This window comes from Hibiscus syriacus, unplaced genomic scaffold, assembly GCF_006381635.1.
Source record: "Hibiscus syriacus cultivar Baekdansim isolate YM2019G1 unplaced genomic scaffold, ASM638163v2 tig00005974_pilon, whole genome shotgun sequence".
NCBI classification, from domain to species: Eukaryota; Viridiplantae; Streptophyta; class Magnoliopsida; order Malvales; family Malvaceae; genus Hibiscus; species Hibiscus syriacus.
In genome coordinates this window covers 2,077,734-2,100,566 of record NW_024062076.1, presented here as the reverse complement: position 1 = coordinate 2,100,566, position 22,833 = coordinate 2,077,734, and positions in this window count along the sequence as shown.

Below are 22,833 nucleotides of genomic sequence, written 5' to 3'. Positions count from 1 at the left end.
TCAAAAGTAAACATATAAAGGTGTCATACAGTTACTAATGAGGCAACCTTGATTTATGAAGTCAGCTACACTCCTCACTTTGACCGTACACTATTACCTACACGTGAAAATCATCACAGCTGAGTCTTCACTTAGTGAGGCATAATATAATTAATGAGGCATATTAAAAAATAAGTATTTCATAAAAGATCAAAATAGAGCTTAATCGTATAAAATATATTAACGCATAAAACTGACTTGATAGGAAAATTTTCCATCAAATATGTCACACCCCCAAATTCAATCTTAAATTTATTAAATACATTAATTATTTTTTCTTGTCAGTTGAAAAATAAAAAAAAATGGGGATTTGGTGGCTAAGGGGCTTGAACTCATGACCTTAGGGTCATGGGTGCCCATGCCCTAGCCACTAGGCTAGGTTCTTATTTGTGATTTATTTAATAAAATATAAGTTTTATTTTAATTTTTTCTGGGTGTTAACCCAAAAACCAGAAACCCTTCCCCTTTGCGTGAAATCCCCAAACCCTAAGAATCCTAAATTCCCAACCCTAGCTACCGTACCCTTCCATAATTCACCCCGTTCCAGCCACCGTTGCCGTGCCCCGTGACCATTATCAAATCCAGAATCCACCGTTCCAGCCACCTTATACCGACCGCCGTTCACCGAGATCAAATGATTGAAAGCTTTGTCGAAACCCAAAACCTCACTGCCTTGATTTTCCTCATTTTCGGTCATTCCAGCTGCCATTCTGCCTCACCACCGTTGTTATTGAACTCCCGATCATATTCTGATCAGAACCTGATCGAGCCCATCTCCCAGCTTTGCACTTTCATCGTCCGTGGTTGGGGGTACTCGTGGATCTTCTGACCGTTCGCCTACTCGACCTGATTTCTCCCGATCCGCTCGTTTGCAAGAGCCCGTGAATACTCGTTCTTATTCAGTCAAAGAGCGTAGTGAAACTGATGCTCGATAGATCTCCCGGACTGATAATTTTTACGAGGTGTGTTTCTTGTGTGCCACACATTTGTTTTAAATATCTGTTTGAAATACCACGTGCACATGATTGTTTTATCTAATTTGCATTGTGTTTATATGTTTGACTTGATATCATATGATTTATCTGATTTAAAGTCTGATTTACTAATGTAAGCCCGATTGTCTAATTCATGTTATCTAGTTACTATTTTTTTGATAAATAAATATGTATGAACTCTGATTTCCTAATGCCACTGATTACTGTCTGAAAAATATTTTTCTCTGGGGTACTCTAGGATCTGGTATGAAATCTCTGTAGGTCAGCTCTGTCAAACTGGTAATTCCTTATATAGGTTAAGACTGATGAAACTGGTAATTCCTTATGGATCTAAGGTGAGTCTTGGGTTGGCTCTTGGGAGTAATGGGCCTAGTGGTAAGACCCTATGGACCCTAAGGTACTCCCTTAGGGTGGCTCATCTGCTGTGTGCATTGGGTAAGTCCTTATGGGCCTCATGACACTCCCCTCAGATGGGCACCTAGACTTCGGCTAGGGTAAGACCTTATGGACCCAAGGTGCTCCCTTAGGTTGGCACCTACGGTCTTCGAGCCTAGGGTAAGTCTTTATGGATGCAGTTCTGGGGAGTTGCATATGGTGTTCGGTTGAAATTTTAAACTAAAAACTCTACTGATTTTTTAATAACTGTGATATGAATTGATATTAAAAACTTAACTGTATGTTTTATTTCTGCACTATTGCAACACATTGAGCTCCCTAGCTCACTCCCCCAAATTTCTCTATTTCAGATACTTTTTTATAGGTGACCCATACTTGGCACTTGGAGGATCGACACATTCGTACTATACCTTTTGTTGTAATGTTTTTATCTTCTTATTTTCCTTTATTTGGGTGACTTATGCCTATATTTTGAAAATATTAAAATATTTTATTTTATTAAGTTTTTATGACTTTAATTATCTGAAATTTAATTTTAATGTTATCATTATATTTTTAAATATATTTATTTATAATATGGTTTTATATTATTGAAAAATGGTTTGGAAAATATTATCATAATCCGCTAGATCTGGTTGTAACGCAGAGGCTGGGTTTACAAATTTTGGTATAAGAGATTTTGGTTTTTAAATGCTCGAATTGTGAATGGGTCCAAACTAAAAATATGGTTTTAAGATGTTTTACAAAATATGTCACCAAGTTTTTATGAGTTTAATTGTGTACGACTCCAAGTGCCAATCTAATATAAGGCTTTATCTCTCTATAGTGAACCTCGAGATCCATCAAGATGAGTGCTAGACATGGTCATCGACCTGGCTGAGGGTGCGTTCGAGTGACTAGATTTCAGACCCTATAGACAAGATGTGTGTAGAACCCCACCTCCGATAAATACATCTACACCCGCGACCCCGATAGATCTACCACCTACTTCTGGTACAGGTTTTACCACTTCGATTAGAGAAGAAACCACTCCTGAGACCGAGCCATCTCGGTAGATAGTTTCTCTAGTTATTCAGGGAGCAGTTAGACCTGTAGGCATTGCTCCCAAAGTCCCTATTTCTCATACTCTGGTTGCTAATAGAGTTAGAACCTTTGGAGGCCCTACTGGTAGAACTCCAACTATGGTCGATGTTTGGCTCTGCGATACTGGGTGATGTATAGATCAACTAGGTTTAGATCTACAACGACGTTATTTGGGAGTCATCTCTATGTTGGACGGGAATGCCCACACATGGTGCGAGTCTGTGGTGAGCAGTGTTCTGACCAATTGTTTAACCTAGTACTTCTTCAGAGAGCGTTTTAGGAGTTGTTTTCTAGGAGATCGTTATCTCATGCAGAGGCAACAATAATTCCAGGATCTGGTTCAGGGTGATATGACTATTTCTAAGTATGATGAATGCTTCTAGTTTGGTACGTACCGAGAGGGATAGGGGTCGAAAGTTTGCTCAGAGATTCAGATACGAGCTGCATCGTCAACTAGTTACTCACAAGGATGAGGAGTTTAATGTTGTGGTCAGGAGAGCGAAAGACGCTGAGGAGGTCGAGGCTTTTACTCCTGATAGAGATAGGGTAGATCGAGACTGATCTAGGAGATCTTCCAGTCATTATGAGCCTTCTGCATGCCCTGATAAGAGAATTCGTACTGTTGCTCATGAGAAGAGTTATACTGGTTTAAGGCCTGTGTCACCTCTACCCCAAATAGTTAGTTAAGGCGATTCGTCAGGTTTCACTCTGATACTGAGTTACGAGCAATGTGGAAATCGACACAGGGGATAGTGCCGTAAGAAAATGGGTACCTATTATCGATGTGGATCTAGTGAGCACTATCTGAGAAATTGTCAGCATCCATCCTCTGTTGATCGGACCGTCGCTCAGACTCATGCATGTTCTCAGGCATCTGATCAGACTCCAACTAGGAGTCATAGTCAGGGTAGGACTCTAGATCAATTTCTAGAGTTGAAAATAGAGCTCGATCGCAGAGTAGAGGACCATCTGTTTTTGAGGCTCGACAGCATGCCCTTGTATACGCTACCCGACGTTTTGGTGATCGAGTTGAGCCAAGGATTCTGCAGGTATAATTTTTGTTATTTCTATTTCATACCATGCATTTCTAATAACACCCTTTTCTACATCGAGTTTCTAACCCTAAGATCCTCATATTTTTGAGATTAAGCACCGAGAACCCTATTTTCGCTTCGAGTTTATCAAGATTTATGTTATCATCAATAGAGTAATTAACTTTTGTCCTATGAAGAACCTTTAGAAACCTAGTTTTCATTTTCTATTCGACTTTGGTGAATTTCGAGGACAAAATTCTTTTAAGGGGAGGAGAATTGTCACATCCCTAATTTCAATCTTAAATTTATTAATTAAATTAATTATTTTTATGGACTAAATTATAAATTTTAAAAACCTTTAGGCTAGTTTCAAAAATCTAGGAAGTGCAGGGACTTAGCCTCAAATTAACCCATTTTTTTAGTCAGTTGAAAAAAATAGGGATTTAGTGGCTAAAGGGCTTGAACCTGTGACCTTAGGGTCATGGGTGCCCATGCCCTAACCACTGAGCTAGGTTCCTATTTGTGATTTAATTAATAAATTTAAGTTTTATTTTAATTTTTTATAGGTGTTAACCCAAAAATCAGAAACCCCTCCCCTCTGCGTGAAATCCTTAAATCCTAAAAATTCCTTAATTCCCAACCATAACGGTCGCACCCCTCCATGATTCGCCCCATTTTGGTCACTGTTGCCGTTCCCCACTGCCATAATTTGATCTAGCATTCTCTGGTGACTCAACCCTGACCTCCCACGACCCTGTATCAGCCACTGTTTGCAAGGATCAAACGATTGAAAGCATCATCGAAACCTAAAACCTTGCCGCCTTTATTTTTCTTATTTTCGAGCATTCTAGGTTTCATTTTGCCTCACCGCTACTATCGCTAAATTCCCCGTCACCTTCCGATCAGAACCTGACCGAGCCCATTACCCAACATTGCGCCATCGTCGTCTCCTGACCGTTCCCCTGCTCGACAAGGTTCCTCCTGATCCACTCATTCGTGAATACTTATTCTCGTTCAGTCGAAGAGCATAGTGAAGCTAGTGCTCGATAGATCTCTCTCAGACTAATACTTTTGACGAGGTGTGTTCTTTGTGTTCCAAACATTTGTTTTAAATATCTATTTTAAATACTAAGTGCATATGATTGTTTTATCTGATTTGCAATATGTCTATCTGTTTGACTTGATTCTGTATGATTTATCTGATTTAAAGTCAGATTCCTGATTTACAAAAGTAAGCCCGATTGTCTAATTCCTATTCTCTGGTTAGTGTTTTTACTGATAAATAAATATGTATGAACTCTGATTTCCTACTACCCTGATTACTGTTTGAAAAATCTTTTTCTCCAGGGTATTATGGGATCTGGTATAAAGTCTCTGCAGGTTCATCTTGATCAAACTGGTAATTACTTATATAGGTTCAGACTGATCGAGCTGGTAATTCCTTATGGACCTAAGACGACTCTTAGTTGGGCTCTTGGGCCTAATGGGCCTAGTGGTAAGACTTTATGGACCCTAAGGTACTCCCTTAGGGTGGCTCCTCTGCTGTGTGCATTGGGTAAGTCCTTATGGGCCTGAGGGCACTCCCTTCAGGTGGGCACCTGCACTTCGACTATGATAAAATCTTATGAACCCAAGGTGCTCACTTAGGTCGACACCTACGCCCTTCGGGCCTAAGGTAAGTCCTTATAGATGCAGTTTTGGGGAATTGCATATGGTGTTCGGTTGGAGAGCGATTCTGAAATTTTAAACTAAAACTCTACTTATGTTTTAATAACTGTGATCTGAACTGATTTAAAAAACTTAACTGTATGTGTTTTATTTTTGCACTGTTGGAACACACTGAGCTCTCTAGCTCACTCCCCCAAATTTCTCTCTTTCATATACTTTTTGATAGGCGACCCATACCTGACACTTGGAAGATCGACACATTTGTATTGTACCTTTTGTTATAATGTTTTTATCTTTTGATTTGCCTTTATTTGGGTGACTTATGCCTATATTGTGAAAATGTTGGAATATTTTATTTTATTCAGTTTTTACAACTTTAATTATTTGGAATTGAATTTTAATGTTATGAACTATATTTTTAAAGATATTTATTCGTAATATGGTTTTACATTATTGAAAAATGTGTTGGAAAATTTTATCGTAACCCGCTAGATCTGGTTGTAATGCATAGGCTGGGTCTAGGGGGCAACAAAATAACATGTGAAACAATATTCCGTATACCTAGCATACTTATAAATCAGTATATTCCAAAATATCCATTCACAACCCAATGTATGACAAATGAGAATCCAAGGTATACAATAATAACCCCTTTTCAAAATAGTAATCTCGTACGATTACCATCCTTGCACAGAAAGTGCCATAGTACACAAAGTACTACTCCAAGTACACAAAGTACTCTTACGAAAATGCAATAATGCATTTTCTAAAAAAAAATCGATAGATATCCATCTCACTCCAAGTAAGCCAATTATATACATAGTGATACAGAACACAAAGTACTACTACAATACCACCTTATTTATAGTATTATTTTTGCACCTATGACTCTCCATGTGCATACAATAAGCTTTAAAATCCAAATCGCAGGTTAAACATTTATTCCAAACCATCAATAAATAATAATTTGTATGAAACACATCTATTCGTTTTATGGCAGTTTATACCCTAAAATCATTCGTAAAAATCATTTTCATAAACTTTATGAAAATATTTCAAAATATGGTAACATTTGAGGTTGACTCATCGCAAGTCGTCCTCATATCATATAAGTACATAATAAATGCACTCACCTGGAATGCCTCACTATTATGCCTTACTGACGAAGTCCAACTATTCTTGAACTTTTTCCTTGCTTTTTGGTTTGCTTGTATCATGAATTTGATCACTATCTACACAAGCATCCATAATAACATTTACAAAGATAAAATACAATGTTAGTAACCTTACTAAGAATCTTACAAAATAATAATACTCAAAAGTACTATTATTTTTGAATTCTTTTAATTTTCATCTTAACTTTTCCTTTTTATTTATAATGGGCCATTTTCACAAGTTCTTCAATTAAAGCCCAAATAAGCTCAATAATTTCCCATCATTTAATTTCATCCCAATACCTCAACAATGCCATATTTACCACTTAAGTCACTAACTTTCCCAATATTTCCATTTTGTACTTAAAACTTTGCCAAATTTCCAAAATGGCTAACTTTCACATTCTAACTTCAATTTAAGCCCTAAAACAATAATTTACAGCAATGTACACCAATTATTGAGTAATTAAACATTCATCCCATAACTTTTCAAAATTGCCAAATAAGGCCCTCAATTTTTGAAAAATTACAAAATGACCCAAAAATATTTCTAAGGCTTGTAGAACCTTCCAAATATCATTTCTTATCCATGAGAATTTTTCCACAAATTATCCCATCCAATTTCCTTAAGGTTAAATGGTATGTAGTTTAGGGTTTAAGATTTTCGCTAGGTTTGAACATGAAATCAACCTCGATTCAACGTTTCAAGACCTATATAATCAAAGACCTAATAATATTTCATCAAAACACTTCTTTACCCTAAAGCTAGGTTTGGGTCAAGTTTAACATGTGCTTATGTAGCCATGTACAAGAGATTTTAATCATCAATCATGCTTGAATATGATTCTACAATGTCAAAAACAACAAAATCCTTCATCAATTCCATAAAACCTAATATGAACACAAACCCTAAAATTTAAAATCTTTCAACACAAACCAAATTAGCAAGCAATAACGGTACCAAATGATAACATTTTTCGAATATAACAAATTTTCTATTTCACGTCATGATCCAAAATCCAAAAGAAATTGCTCAAAAATTGAAAAGAAAGTTTTTATTACCTTAGGAGGAAGCTCACGGAAATGGTGGCTGAAAATTACCCAACTTCATGAAATTTTCCTTTAATTTGATGTTAATTTAACCTTTATTTAAGCTTTTAAATGAGAAATGTTCATTTTGCCATTTATGAAACTTGATATTTACAATAATATCAAGCCACATAACCTTATCATCTTTCCAAAGTCAAAGATGAACTAAATATTTTACCCTTTTCCAATATTAACAAGCAACTTTCCAAAAATTGCAATTTTGCCACTTTGATCTAATGATCCAAATTAAAAATGGAAATGAATCTTCAAATCCAATGATCCATATTATTTTCCATCATTTTAACATGTGGAAATAATATTTTTAAGCCTAATTTATCATCCTTCAATTTTCCTGAAATTTCTATTCAATCTGATTTATCGATTTCTTACCGGACTTTAACCCTTTATAGTTTTCAGCATAAATTCTGGATCAAGAATATGATTTCAATAAAACCCCATTCTAAAGAGTAAACTATCTATTTTTGGAATAAAAATTATTTTTTAGAAAATTATCTCTTAGGTCCCTAAACTTTTCCTAATTTTATACTATGACTACTAAACTTTCAAAACTTATATTTTGGTCACTAACCAAAATTTGGAGTATTAAAAATACCTTGCGAAAGATGGTCATAGGAATATGATGATCAGAGTCGACATTACAACCGTATAACAACCAATCTTACCGAATTATCAACTCATTGCTTAAAGGGACTCAACATCTTCCGGTAGTAAGTATTGTTAGGGAGACTTACTTTAGATTGGGTAAGGTTTTGGAAGATAAAAGTGCACAAATAGAGGCAATGATCAACAATGGGAGAAATTGGCCTCCAGATTTAAAGAAGGCAATGAACAAAAATCAAACACATGTAGCATCAATGTTTGTTCATAAATTTGTTAGACTTGATTTTGATTACGTTTTCTAAGAACTTGTTCGACCATATGAGGGTGGCCATTATACCACATACACTGGTATTATCAATAGAAGATGGTGTGGTTGTGGTCAATTTCAAGCTTTTAAACTTCTATACGTTTACACTCACGCTGTCGCTACATGTATGTATGTTAATGTTAACCTATACTCTTATCATGATGATTGTTATAGCCTCCATACTATGCACAATATATACAATTTTGATTTTAAGTATCTCCCAAATGATGCTTATTGTTCACCAAATAATGTAGAGAGAACCTATATTTGATAATGAATCTTTGAAGGAAACAACCAACCTGCAAGTAAGTATATGGATTCAAATCAGAGTGGCCTGGAAAGTTGATGTAAGGTGATGAAGGTGAGCTTAATTTGATGAAGTGAAGGCTGGTTTTTGAATGATATGGTTATGAAAGAAATGAGATAATGATGATGGTGTTAAGATGATAGTATCTTGAAGAAAGGCTCTAAAAAGAACCTATACTAAGAAGTATACACTCAAACATTATATACTCAAGGGGGTGGTAATAAAAGACTTGGACCCACTATATATAAGATCTAGGAACCACAAGTATCTATAGAAAATTAGAGGGATTGATGCCACAAGTATTGCTACTTGATAAGTTGATAAAGTCACAAAAAGACCAAGGAAAAAGAGGATAACTCTCACTTGTATTCAATTATCAAAGGATGATGATTATAATGCAAATGCCTTAGGCTATTTATAGGAAATCAAGGGGTTTGGCCGAATGAACACATGCTGGTTCAGCAAGCCTTGTTTCCTTTCAAAAATACATAATTAATTAAGTTACAAAGGAGATAAAGATAGATGTTGGTTTGGATTGAACGATAAGGGTTGGTGCTTGACTGAATAGTTCTTGCATCTCTTCTAATTAGCCCTAAATAAAGGGAAAGGTTACTTTGGCTGAATGGTGTGCACCCTTTGGTGTTGGCGCCTATTTGCTTGCAGATGATGTGCACATGCTTGCTGAATGCACAAAACAACCTCATTGCTTGCATGAGACTTCCAACACCTTAGGATGTATGGTAAGCTTGATGTATAAAATCCTCCATTGATGTATCATGTGCTCCATGCCTAAGAAAGGTACCACACGTGACCATAGTGGTCACTTGGTGCTTAGATGAGTGTTAGCTAGGTAGTTAGGTGAGTGTGAGTTAAGAGAACTCAACTATCTAGCTAGTGACAATTTCATCTACATTCAACTCCCATTCAGCTCCTTTAGTTCTCGTTCAGCTCCATTCAGTTACATTCAGCTACTTGTCATGCTTTGAGCTAATTTTGAGCTACCATGCTTGTCCTTTAGCTACATTGAGCTGCCATATGATACCTTACAATTGTGTTTACCTAAGTAATCAAAGAAAACAATTAAATGTGTGATGTGTGAGATGGAATCATTCCAAATGCTGCTGCCTATGTTAATCATGCAAATGAGCTAGGATGATCTAGAAATGAATGCATGAGCTAATACAAACATAATATAAACTAAGTATGGATATGCACGAGCTATGGAATGACACAAACTCATAGAATAAGTATATATTAAGCTAGGAATGAAGGTATAACATATCAAATGCATAGAATATACTAAGTATAAGAATGTGGGGCTACTTACATCTTTTCACAAAGACTTTCCACAAGCCTTTATTTGGAATAAATCTTACCCACAGGTACCTTTTCGGAAAAATATTCTTTAAAGGACATACCCCTTAAAAGTGGCCTTTCATGCGAATTACCCTACAAAATGAAACAGTAGGTTGATTGAGATGAAAGGGTACTTACCTCTTGGAGTCCTTGGCTGGAAACATCACGACTTTTCACTTCAACTTGTATCCTTTGACTCCAAAGGTCATGATCTTTCATAAAGGCTCTAAACTCTTCACATTCCTCAATTGAATCAATATATCTCCTTGTGAAAAGATTAGACCTTATGGGTTATTCATCCTTTGACTCAGGAACAAATTGGCTTGAAGGTTGATGGTTAGAAATTTTGGAGCATTTGGGAAGTTTTCTTTGGCTTTAAACGTTCATCAAAATTGTTGCCTTCCAACCTTTTTGCTTCAAAGATTATATGCTGAAAACCTTAATGTTTTTTTTACAATAACTTGAGGAAGAAATGGAGAAGAATTTGATTGCCAAACAAGGCTACTTTTTTCATCATCGTTATTGGATTTCATTAAGATTTAATATAACAATTGCACAAACTATTGTTGGGTTCGAAAGGAGTTCATTGGTAAGACAATATGGTTGTAGACTCATAATCACAATGCATTCTTAATTGAGCTTCTAAAGCCAAGATAGTCGGGTTATATCTTGTACAAAACACATATAAAATAACCAAATAAAATGCTTCAGTGATTCATTTAGTTTTTTTTTTGGTTTCTGAATCCAGTATCCTTTATACACCCTACATTACCTGTTGCATGGATCATTACATGTACCATTGTAAAGTCTGATATGGCTAAATGGATGAAAGCCTTGTTTGATCGACCTCGGAGGATAGAACTTGAATGGGAGATCAACGATTTTGTGATCGACAATGCAGTTGTGGAAGTTGATATGGGATAGTTTGCTTTAAATTTCTTTGGTTTGAACTGATTGTATCCTTAACTTGGTCCTGTTTTGAATATCTGATCAGGAGTACATTATGTTTTCCCATCCTATTCTCCCTTTGGCGTGTTCGCATATCTTGGTTGAGGAATGTTGTTAAAAAATGTTGCAATATTGAAGTTCAGCTTGAGATTTTGAAGCGCCTAGGTGAAATAGTTTAGGACATTTGGGGAGGCATAAATACTTCAGTTGCCTTGAAGAACTAATTCAATATTTTGTTGATAAAACTGCCTTCATGAATTATTTCAAATCCTCTTGGGTGCCTAAGATTTGATCAATACTCCTTCACTATTACTCATGCATAAATAAGCAAATGCCGCCAAGGTTTCCATGTCAAGTAGTACTGATGTTATTTATGTCTGCTTAACGAGAAACGTGGCTTTTAACACTGAAAGTTTTTTGGCTTACGAGTCAGGAATCATCTGGTGCCATAGAAGCCCACCATGTAAAGCTAAAAATGAAACTGTTTGATGATTCTCATATTGGTGCACTTTAAAGAGTCGACTGGTTAATGCGTAAGCTAAAAACGATGTTGCATTCAATATATTGGCTTTTTCTGTATGCAGAAGAAAGTGATTCTTTTCAGAATGTCAAGGAGGAATACATTGCATATATGTCTTGGCACGCCACCGAGCCCTACATATTCCTGATTCTGCTGTTACCTTAGATGGCAATTGGCAATTGCCATCAATCTGTAAAGGCAGGCAAGTCTCAAAGAGAGCAACATTACATTCAAGGAAGTTTTTGCAAGCATGTCATTAAGGTCAATATGATGTGGGAAAACGACGAATGATGTAAACCTTCCATGTCCTCTCGATCGAGAGAGTTATTGATGTATTTTTGGAATAAACGACAAACCTTCCATGTCCTCTCGATCGAGAGAGTTATTGATGTATCTTTGGAAAAAATGACAAACCTTCCATGTCCTCTCGATCATGAGAGATATTTATGGATCTTTGGAAGAAACGAACATATGACTCGGTTATATTAGATGAGTCAGTTGCTTGGACCTACCAGATGCTTTCTCAAATCAAACTTGTTGAACTGAATGGTTCAAATGATATTGGCATCATGGTCAATAATATGCCATTGAAATATGTTTCTAAAAAGGTAATTATAATTAAACTTTTCCAAACATATAAAAGAAAGCCACTGTATTTATTGTAAACCAAACTATCAACTCGTGGATTGTTTTTAAAACTATAGGAAGTTTTTGAAATAGAAGAATTGAAAATAGGAAAGAGAGAAAATAACCACAATGATTCATTCTTTTTTTTAATATTTATACATCAATACAAAAGAACATAGTCAACAACTACTCCCTTACATTCAACAACATATTTCCTGATTTTTAGCTTGAAATAAGCTTCACCACAAATCTATTGACTGTAATCATTTCAATCAACAATAGTACACATGAGTTTCATAACCAAAAACAAAAAAAAAAAACTATTTGAACAAAATAAGAATCAAGTGTCACAACAAATGTTCTATCGCTCCTCATTGACACTGGTGCTGCTGCATGTTTCCAGGCTTTCTCATAATTTCTCAAATTTCATTCCTGACAGCCCTTTGGTAAATATATCAGCTATTTGATCCTCTGAGCTGCAATGCTTCAATTGAACTTGACCTTCATTCTCAATTTCTCTAAGGAAGTGATATTTAATGTTAATATGTTTAGTCTTTCGATGAAAAACTAGATTTTTTGCAATGGCAACAACATATTTATTAACACACAATACTTCAGTAGCATTCACCTGTTCATGCTTCAAATCAAGCAGCAACTTCATCAACCAAATGCATCGGTTAACAACATGTTCCTCAGCTACATATTCTGCATCTGTTGTGGATTGTGTCACAATCTCCTACTTCTTGGAACTCCAACATAGCATGCCTGAAGCAATAGAGAAAAAATAAGTTGACGTGCTTCGCATATCATCAGATGAACCTGCCCAATCACTATCAGTAAATTCAACCAACTTTATATATGTATTTATTTCTTATAAAACACCAAAATCTGTTGTTCCCATTACATATCTCAATACCCTTTTTGCAGCTCTATAATGGACTCTACTTGGACTTTGCATAAACTTGGAAAGTAAGCTTGTTGCATGCATAATATCAGGTCTGGTTGCAGACAAATATAGCAAGCACCAATAAGACTCCTGTATTGACCTACATCAATATTTTTTTCTTGATCATTTTTGCTAAGATTTTCACCTTGCACAACTGGAGTATTCACTATCTTACAATTCTCCATTTTATTTTTTTAGAATTTCAATTGCATATTTCCTTTGGTATATGAAAATTCCTTGTTGAAGCTGTAAAATTTCCTTACCAATAAAATATGAAAATTTTCCCAAATCATTCATCTCAAAACTTTTTTTTTCATCTCCTCCTTGAATTGATGAATCAACAATTGATTTCTACCAATAACCAACAATTATCAACATACAAAGAAATAACAATTATCTCACCCTTTTCTTCTTTCACATAAAGATTGTTTTAGTCCAGCTTTTGACAAATCCTAGCCTTGTTAAATACTCGTTGATTCTACTGTACCAGGCTCTAGGAGTCTGCTTTAAACCATACTATGCCTTTTTGAGAAGATACACCTTATCATCACTATCTTCCTCCATAAATTCTTCAGGTTGTTCAATAAAAATCTTCTCTTGTAGATATTCATTCAAGAAGGCTGATTTTACATCTAGTTGGTATATTTCCCAAGACTTATGAGCAGCCAAAGCAATCAATAATTTGATTGTATCAAATTTGACCACAGGTGTAAACATCTCTATAAGCTCGACACCAAACTCTTGAGAATACTCTTTCACTACAAGTTTAGCCTTATGTTTATTGATAGAGACATCTGAATTTAATTTGGCTCTATACAGCTATTTCATTCCAATCACCTTCTTATTCTTTGGTTTGTACACCAATTCCCAAGAGTTATTCTTGGATATCATCCTCATTTTTTCCTTCATAGTTTATTGCCATTCAACAAATTTTACTGCCTATTGAAAACTCGTAGGTTCCAAAATGGCAACATTGCATTTGTTGAAAATATCATTTAATGTCTTGTGCTTTTAACTCCAATCTCTCATTTGAATCAATGTCAACTTCTAAAATAGTTGCATCTCTATCATGTGAAAAACTACCGTTTCCGTTCTGCTTGGAGTGTTCAACCAAGGACGTGTTCCAATTCCAAGTAGAATCCTCATCAAACTTCAAATTTTTTTATAACAATGATCTTTTGTGTCTTCACATCAAATACTCTATATCCTTTTGAGTTGGCACTATATCTTACAAAAACTCCAATAGCTGCCCTTTCATCCAACTTGTCCTTTTTCACTTATGGAATATGTATATAACATACAAAACCAAAGACACTAGGATGACCAATTTAAAGTTTAGCAACGTACCAAGCTTCAAAGGGTGTATTTCCTTCTAAGGCTTTAGTGGGGGAGCTTATTTAATAAATATAGAACAATATTGACAGCCTCTGCCCAGAAAACATTTGGAATCATTTTCTCAAACCGTAAACAGCTGGCCATGTTTAAAACAAACCTATTTTTCCTTTCTATGACACTGTTCTATTGTGGCGTGTAGGCAACAGTCAATTGGCGGTGAATTCAGTTTATTGAATAGAGCTTGTAGATTGATGCGATATGTATTCACTGCCATTATCCAACCTTAAAGTCTTGATTTTATTTTCACATTGATTTTTAGATTTTGCTTTGAAACTTTGAAAAACAGCGAACATTTCACTTTTTTGCTTCAAGAAGAAAACCGAACACCATTTGCTATAATCATCAATGAATATGAAAAAATATTTACTCCAATTTAATGAAGATGTGCACATTGTACCACATAAATCAATGTGTACAAGTTGAAGCTTTTATGAAGCTCTCCATTCTAGATTTACAGAAAATGAAAGCTTAGCTTGTTTCCCTTTAAAAACAATTCACACACAACATTATTTTGACACACATCAGACATTTCTTTTAATAAACCTTTGCTAGACATATATTTCAAAGTTGAATAATTGAAGTGTCATAACCTTCTGTTCCATTAACTTGATTGGTTAATAACATAAGTGAATTCTTGCACTTCAGTTTACTTCCATTTTATTGGGAAACATTTCTCAATCATCTTAATAGTTAACATATTCACACCATTTTTATCATACATATCACAAACTCTATCATGGAAATGCAAGTTACAATTTTTTCAAGCAACTAACCAACACTAAGAAGACTTTGACTAATTCCAGGCACAAATAAAACATCTAAAATAATTTTGTACCTGAAGAAGTCTGAACAGCTGCATCTCATTTACCCATTACCTCGATAAAGCTGCCATCACCTATTGTTACCCTTGATTTGTAACTTTTGGCCAACACTTTAAACAAGTCTTCATGAGGAGTCATGTGCTTTTGGTGATGTTTCACTTTCGTTGGTGTCATTGGTACTAGTACAACCTTGCGTCCTTTATGTTTGAATGTATATTGGTTAGTATATCAATCATGAATAGTTCTCTTATCATATTGCCATGGCCTTCCAAGTAGAATATGGCTTGCGTGCATAGGAACCACATCACATAGTACTTCATCTTTGTACCTCCCAATGGAAAATGGAACTAAGACTTGTTTGGTCATATTCAACTCGCCTCCTTTATTGAGCCATTGTAGCTTGTATGGAGTTGGATGTTTCAAAGTTGTCAATCCAAACTTATCCACCATGATAGTACTTGCTACGTTTGTGCAACTGCCACCGTCTATGATCATAAAACATACATTGTCCTGGACATGTCACCTTGTGTGAAATATGTTTTCTTGTTGTAGTGTTTCCTTGGACTTTGTGTGTTAAGGCTTCTCTTAACAACATATATCTCTCCACCAAAAACAAATTCTTTCTCTTCTTCTTCCTCTTCAACTATTTATTCTTATATTTCTTCTTGAAATTTATCTTTAAAGTTAGAAGCAACCTCTTCATTGTCCAAATGTTGCACAGTGTTTCGGTTGGGGCATTTACTAGCAACGTGCCCTCTCCCAAAGCATTTGAAACACTTGATGCCCCTTGTCCTCTCGTAAGTGTTGGTTTGTTTCTCCTTGCTTCGATTGTTTTCAACTAAAACTTGCTTTGGCTTTGAACTCTCCACATTCTCCTTGATTTGTAAAGGAGTTTGTTTTCGGAAATTGTTCCCTTCTTGTCTCCACTTTGTTGAAGAAGTACTGCCTCAGTTCAAAGATCTTCTTTTGAGTTGCCGTTCGATCTTCATGGAAATGTGCACCATATCTTCAATTTCCACATTGTGCTGCAATTCAACAAGGTTAAAAATTTCAGGATTTAAACCAGATAGGAATCTTTCCATTTTTGCTTCTCTATCTTCCTCAACATTGACTCTAATCATGGCTATCTCCATTTTCTTAAAGTAGTCTTCAACGCTTCTACTTCATTGTTTAAGATTCTGGAGTTTGTGGAATAGGATAAATCTCCTCCTTATGATGGCCTTCATAACATTCCAATTGTTGATGGGCGTTTACCATTTCTTCTCCTAGTCCTCACCAATTGATCCCACCAAACAAAGATAGTCTATGAACTCCATGGCTGCCATCCGAACCTTCTCTTTCTTTAAACAATTGTGGCATTCAAAGACATGTTCCACTTTGGTTTTCCAATCAAGATAACCTTCAATATCCATCTTTCCTTGTAATGGAGAGATATTTACTCGAATGTTGTAAGGTTGTCATCAAAGAAATAAAGATCTCATTGTTCCCTCGGATGGTTTCTTCTTGATCTTAATGAGACTCAGTCAACTTTAGCATTGTCCATATCTTCAATCTCTTCTTCATCTTTTCTTTTTTTGAACTGTCTTCTAGAAACACCTATGTATGCTTCCATTTGATTGATTCTTTCATGTAGGGGGTTCAATCTCTAATATGTTAAAATTTTTAATATATTTTCTCAAGTTGTTCACTTCTCCTTATTAAGAACTTGATTCTATTTGATTCGAGTGTTAACTGAGCCTTGATCGAATTGAACTCGAGTAAGTTACGATCTATCTCATCTCATTTACAACCATAATTGGAGATAGTTCTTTTTTTCTCTCTTATTTTCCTATTCTTACCATAGTTCTACAAGAGGGTTTAGCTTATGGATTGTGCTTAGGGATGGGCATGGGATCTGAATCCGGTGAGTTCTGACCTGATCCAACCTGATAGGGTTAGATTTTAAAAAAAAACAGGTCGTGTCGGGTGCAAGTTTAGGGTGAAGAATATCTGTCTCAACCCGAAAAATAATATAAATTTGCCACATATATTTAGGGATAACTACAATAATAACTCTAATTTTCAATTAGATCCTTATTTTATTGAATAAAAAATTATTTTTTATAAATATATTTATTTTAGGTTGAGTTCGTGTTTTATCTCAAAAAAATCAGGTCGGATGAAGTCACTCCTAAAATTGGGTCGAGTCAAATTTCGGGCGGAGGGTATATATTTTTCGGATTAGATCGGGTTGACCAAAAACCTAACTCAAACATGCCCATCCCTAATTGCCCTAGTTATGGTTATGGTTATTGACAAGCTCTAACAACATGTCTCTCCTTAGTTTCTTGATAATCAAGAGAAGCTCTTTGATTATTTCCCTTGTTAATGAACAACCCTAGACAACCGCTTAAGATTTAATCCACCAACAACATTAACCACTAAAGAGACCACCAATTCTAGCCAACAAATACACAAGCTCGATTCATTTAGACTAGATTATATACCTTCATAACATAATCAAAAATAAATTATGTTACTTTACCACTAATATTAGAACGTTTAAACAATTACAGATTTAAAGTTCTAAATGGCAATTTATCAACCTGATAATTGAACAGCAGACCCTTTGCACAATCAATCAAGGAAATAATTATTAATAAAAACAGAAGATATATAAATAGCGAAGATGTAAAATAACAATGAAAATTATTTAGATCTCACAATCCTTGAAGAACCAAAACTTCAATTATCATTTAGTTGGAACAAAAGTATTTAGCTACTCATAATTGAAAGAACACCCAAAAGAAAATAAAGATGAAGTCTAAAAAATATTCCTAGTGAAAAACTTAAACTTAAAGAAAACTTGAAAACTATGAAAACCCTAGCTCCCCTTTTATAAGGATTGCCCTTTTCTAGATAAGGAAGTTTATCAAAAGCGAATCCCACCAAAATAGGGATTTTTAATACCCTAATATTTTTCTAAAGATAATAATGATTCAATAGAGTCTTTCAGCCTAATTTAAGGTTGTACGGACTGGTAAGGCGTGCCACGCCTTAAGTGTAGACTTCTTATGCGATAGCTTAGGATAAATATGTTGTGCCCACGCCTTATGCGAAAAACTCTTTTGGTCTTGCCAACTTCTTGAATTTCAATTTTTCCTCCTTAATTTAGGGATTTCGTGAAGATCATGATATTCATTGGATTTCGAACTTGTTTAATCCAAATCTTCAACCTAATCCACAAAATACGAAATATAATCAAAATCCATGATTTAAGCAATTTTAGTTATTCAAATATGAGGAAAATATCATAGAATATATGGCTAATATGCATCTTATCAAATTCTCCCACACTTAAACCAATGTTTGTCCTAAAGTATATAATAGTTCAAATTCATAACTCTTTTCAATATCAATCCTTATTATTCCTTTGCTCATCCTTCCACAATCAAAATTGTCATACCTTAAAGACTCAAATCTATACACAAGTAAAGAATGATCAATTTGTAGAAGAAATTCTAATAAACCAACACACATGAATAATCACTCCATCAATCTTTTTGAAATCAAAATGCAGTGGGATCTAATACCCTTACATTGGATTCACTCAATACGCTCGAAGTGTTTAGGGTGTCAATAAACTCTCAAATCAAAACATAAAAATATTTTTACCGTAAGCTTGCTAACCTATCACATCCCCACCACTAATAAATTAATTGAATGCATAAAAACCTCAGGGTCTTAAACAGGGTGTAATGGGGCTTAGGTGAGGTTTGGTAGGAAATTAATTTGAGCTATTTTATCGAAAGAGTCATACAAACTTATCCACATGGAACTCAATCTCAAATTTTCTCTTTAAGCCACATATTTTTTTTTTCATTGCACAATCTCTCTTTCTTCATTTCCTTTGCACAATTTTTTTTTTCAAATGAAAGATATTGCAACTTGAATTACTTTATTCTTACATCTTTCAATCTTCTCAAGATAATTTGAATTCTCATATGAAGAAGCTCATACAATTGATCGCTTGTAAATGTAGGGTAAGTGAGTTATCGTATCCTCAGGGATTGGTCGATTTTTTTTAAGTTTTACCACAACCAGAACTAGATGTCACAAGCTAATTTCTGGAATCTTGTCAAACTATATAACTATTAACAAAACAAGGAAATATTATAAAGTATGGTTGTAGAAAAGTTTGGTTGAAACAAAATAGATATGCAAAACTATTGAATTAAAATAAAGCAAAGGCAAACGTTGATTCAAATATATTCAAAACAACCTAACATATTCAGACTTATCATAGAGCACTCATGCTAATCTTTTGTATTGACAAGCAATTATTCTAAGTCAAGAAGGAATTGTTATGACATGCTTAAGCTGCTCGACAGGATTACTGAGTATTCTTAGACGGTTGTTATAGAAATACTACTCAGTGTTAACTACAACCATTGGTTTGTCAGACTATTATTGTAGCAATACCTCTCAACGTAAACTATAATCGTTGTCTATCATACTCTAGCGTCTATCCCTTTTAGTCGATTGAAACCCTCGCTTTATCTCTAAGGTAGACAAGTTAGAACATCATTATCTCGAATCCATTCCATTATTCACGTAGACCTATCTTAATTCTATCGAATCTAAGAGTCAATATCTAGACAACTGAAAATCTCTCGATGCTCTTACATTATCAAGACGTGTTTTATCAAGACCCTAGGCAATCTTTCGAAGCTCTCACAGTTCAAGGCAAAATGTTTAAACAATGAACAAAACAGTCATGAGCAAAATCATAATTCATCATTCATAAAGAAGAAAATAATTGTTTAGGCAAAAGAAAGATTAACACAAAGTAAGACAATTCATGGTGTTATCAAAACGTCAACCAAAGTATCATCTTTTAATACAATCCTAAGCAACGTAAGGAAATTAAGAACAAAAAAAGAACGACTCCCAAAATTGGGAGCTATGTCGTGCCAATTCTGATCAACATCGTGCTTGCCCTGGTGGCCATCCTTTCTCGAGGCTTGATCGCCGCTCTGCTATAGCCTGGCTATGGAGGACACCAAGGACGGTCGGTCGGGAAACGGTGAGGAAGAACTGCAGTTGCTCACTCACACTTCAGTTAAAGCTCTTCTAACTTCATTGCCTCTCTTTAGGCTGCTGTGGCTGGGTATTTATAAAGGGAATTGTCCTAGGGTTTCGTGTAAGTGGAGATTCCATAAATAATCGTTATTGTCTTGTACAGGCTAAAAAGGAAAAGTAACTGGTTGTTGTCAGAATATTGAGGACTTCCTTGCATGTGAGGGTAGTCGTACAACAGGCATGTGACAAGAAATTTCTTCATATCCGCTTTAGACTTGCAAGATAAATCTTACATTGGAATAGAGTACTTTTATGTAGTTATCACACCCCCAAACTTAAGCTATTGCTTGTCCTCAAGCAATGAACAATAGCTAAAAGAAAAATTAAGATTGTTATGGCAAAGCAGTATTAAGAAAATCACATGCTTTGACAGCAAAATTTTGGCCTCAACATGTTTAACTGTCATATCAGTCAAGGAACTTCCCTAGTCAGGATTCCTTGCTATCGTGTGTGTGTGTGATTATAATTAGTCTATGCATTAAATTAATTAGAAAACTTCAAGCAAGTACTTCTGTTTTGTCAAGGCATCAAATTTTTGTCAGGCTCAGTTTTCACTCCTAGTTATTTATCAATTTTTTTACAGGGAGTCAGCTCATCTCACCTATCCTCCCACACTCTAGCTGAAAGAAAGCATACCTTCTACCCGCAAGCCAGTCGGGTAGGGTCATTCTGTGACTACTTTCATTCACTCATATGCCTCAACATCTCTTAATTTTTATGGGGTTTTCTGGTTATGCCATTACATAGAGGAGTGTCCCTTTTATTCTTCAAGTTTTAAATACTAGGGAGTTCAACCTTAACCTTAAAATTCTTCGATATCTCGGCAAGCAGAGAGTTCTTTCATAAAAATTTTATTGATTACCTTAAGCAGAGACAACCTATAATCGTGTTTATAGTTTTTCAAAGAATCAGGCCAAAGGATGGTTCTCTTCTTTCGACAGTCTTAAATATAATTCTGGCCTAGGCACTTAAATTATGCATTCATCATCAAGCATCCCTAATCCATTCCAAACAATAGTCTTAACATGCTTATATCATGACAACCAAAATTTTTAACCAACTATCATCAATTACTTTTTAACAAAGTGTGTGTGCTACAATGCCTTCCCCAAACTTGAGGGATGCATTATCCTCAATGCATGAAAGGCTAAACTACATGTATCTATATGCAAATCATAAGATAAAATGAAAAAGAATTAAAATGTGATCTTACTATGGTGGTGTGGCTTGACTGGACTCACGCGTTCTACGTCGTTTGGGAGGAGGGGGACTCTCTGATCTCGAATTTGCTACCGTAATCATCGAGGGAGATGGCTAAAAGACACGGCCCGTTGTTTACTTGATGCGTTGCTTGGTGCTCGGGGCTCATGCTGGTATTTGTTGTTCTACAACGGGAGCGGGTTGTGTAGGAACTGGCGTTGCTTGACGAACAAGGGATTATTCTGGTGCTTGTTCGGGTTGATTCGAGGCTGGAGTGAAATCTTCATCGGCAAAGAAGTTGGGTGGAATATCCTGAGTTCTTTTGGAAGTAGAGAAGGATGAGGAGCTGAGGAATTCATCTGTATTGTTGTGGCATTCCTCTGGTATGGGTAAAACATGAGTGGCCAGTGGAGGAACGTCTGTGGGTACCTATGGGGAAATATTATGTGTCGAGGCATTGAATGTACTACCGCTAGCATTGTGTTTCTAGATAACATCAGGGAAGGGCGATAGGTCTCGTTGGTGATTGGGAGCAACTCCTTGAAAAAGGCGTTGAGTTGTGCATCCCTTGCCTTGACGTACCCGAAGAAGATCTCCATGTGATTTCCAAATGCTCAATCTTATCATGAGTTTCTCATGTGTATATGACCAGTACTGCCATTTTGGCCGCAACAACAGATTTTGCTCCTCTCTCCAGACCTTCATGCGGGGCATTGTCATCGAAACTTATCAACTCTGGTACTTTCTTCTTGGTGATTACCTCCTTGGTTTTGATAAAATCCTCAAATGGTTCTTTGGGGACCTTTTTCTTGGCATAAAGCGGTTATCAAGTTAGGAAATAAGAGATTAACTCAGTTTCTTTTGGCACATTCATGGATTTTTTTCGAAGATAAGTTCTCCAACATTAATTGCTCGCCCATAGATTATTGAGTGAAACAACATCAGTCTTTTCACTAGAACTTTCGTGTTGTGGGAGATTGGCATTAGCTTTCCCATGAGAAAGTGATTCCACAACTTCACCACTGGTTTAAGGGCTCGGCGATCGACCTGTTTCCTTGTTGGCACGTTTCCCTTGAATTTAGGCCACCCGAAACAAAGGTCATCAAGTACACCACTATAAGTCTCTTGGTCTGCCTTAGCCACAAACTTCTTATGATGATCCTCCACTTTTCCCAACTTGAAATATCTGTTAAGTGTTGAAGGGAA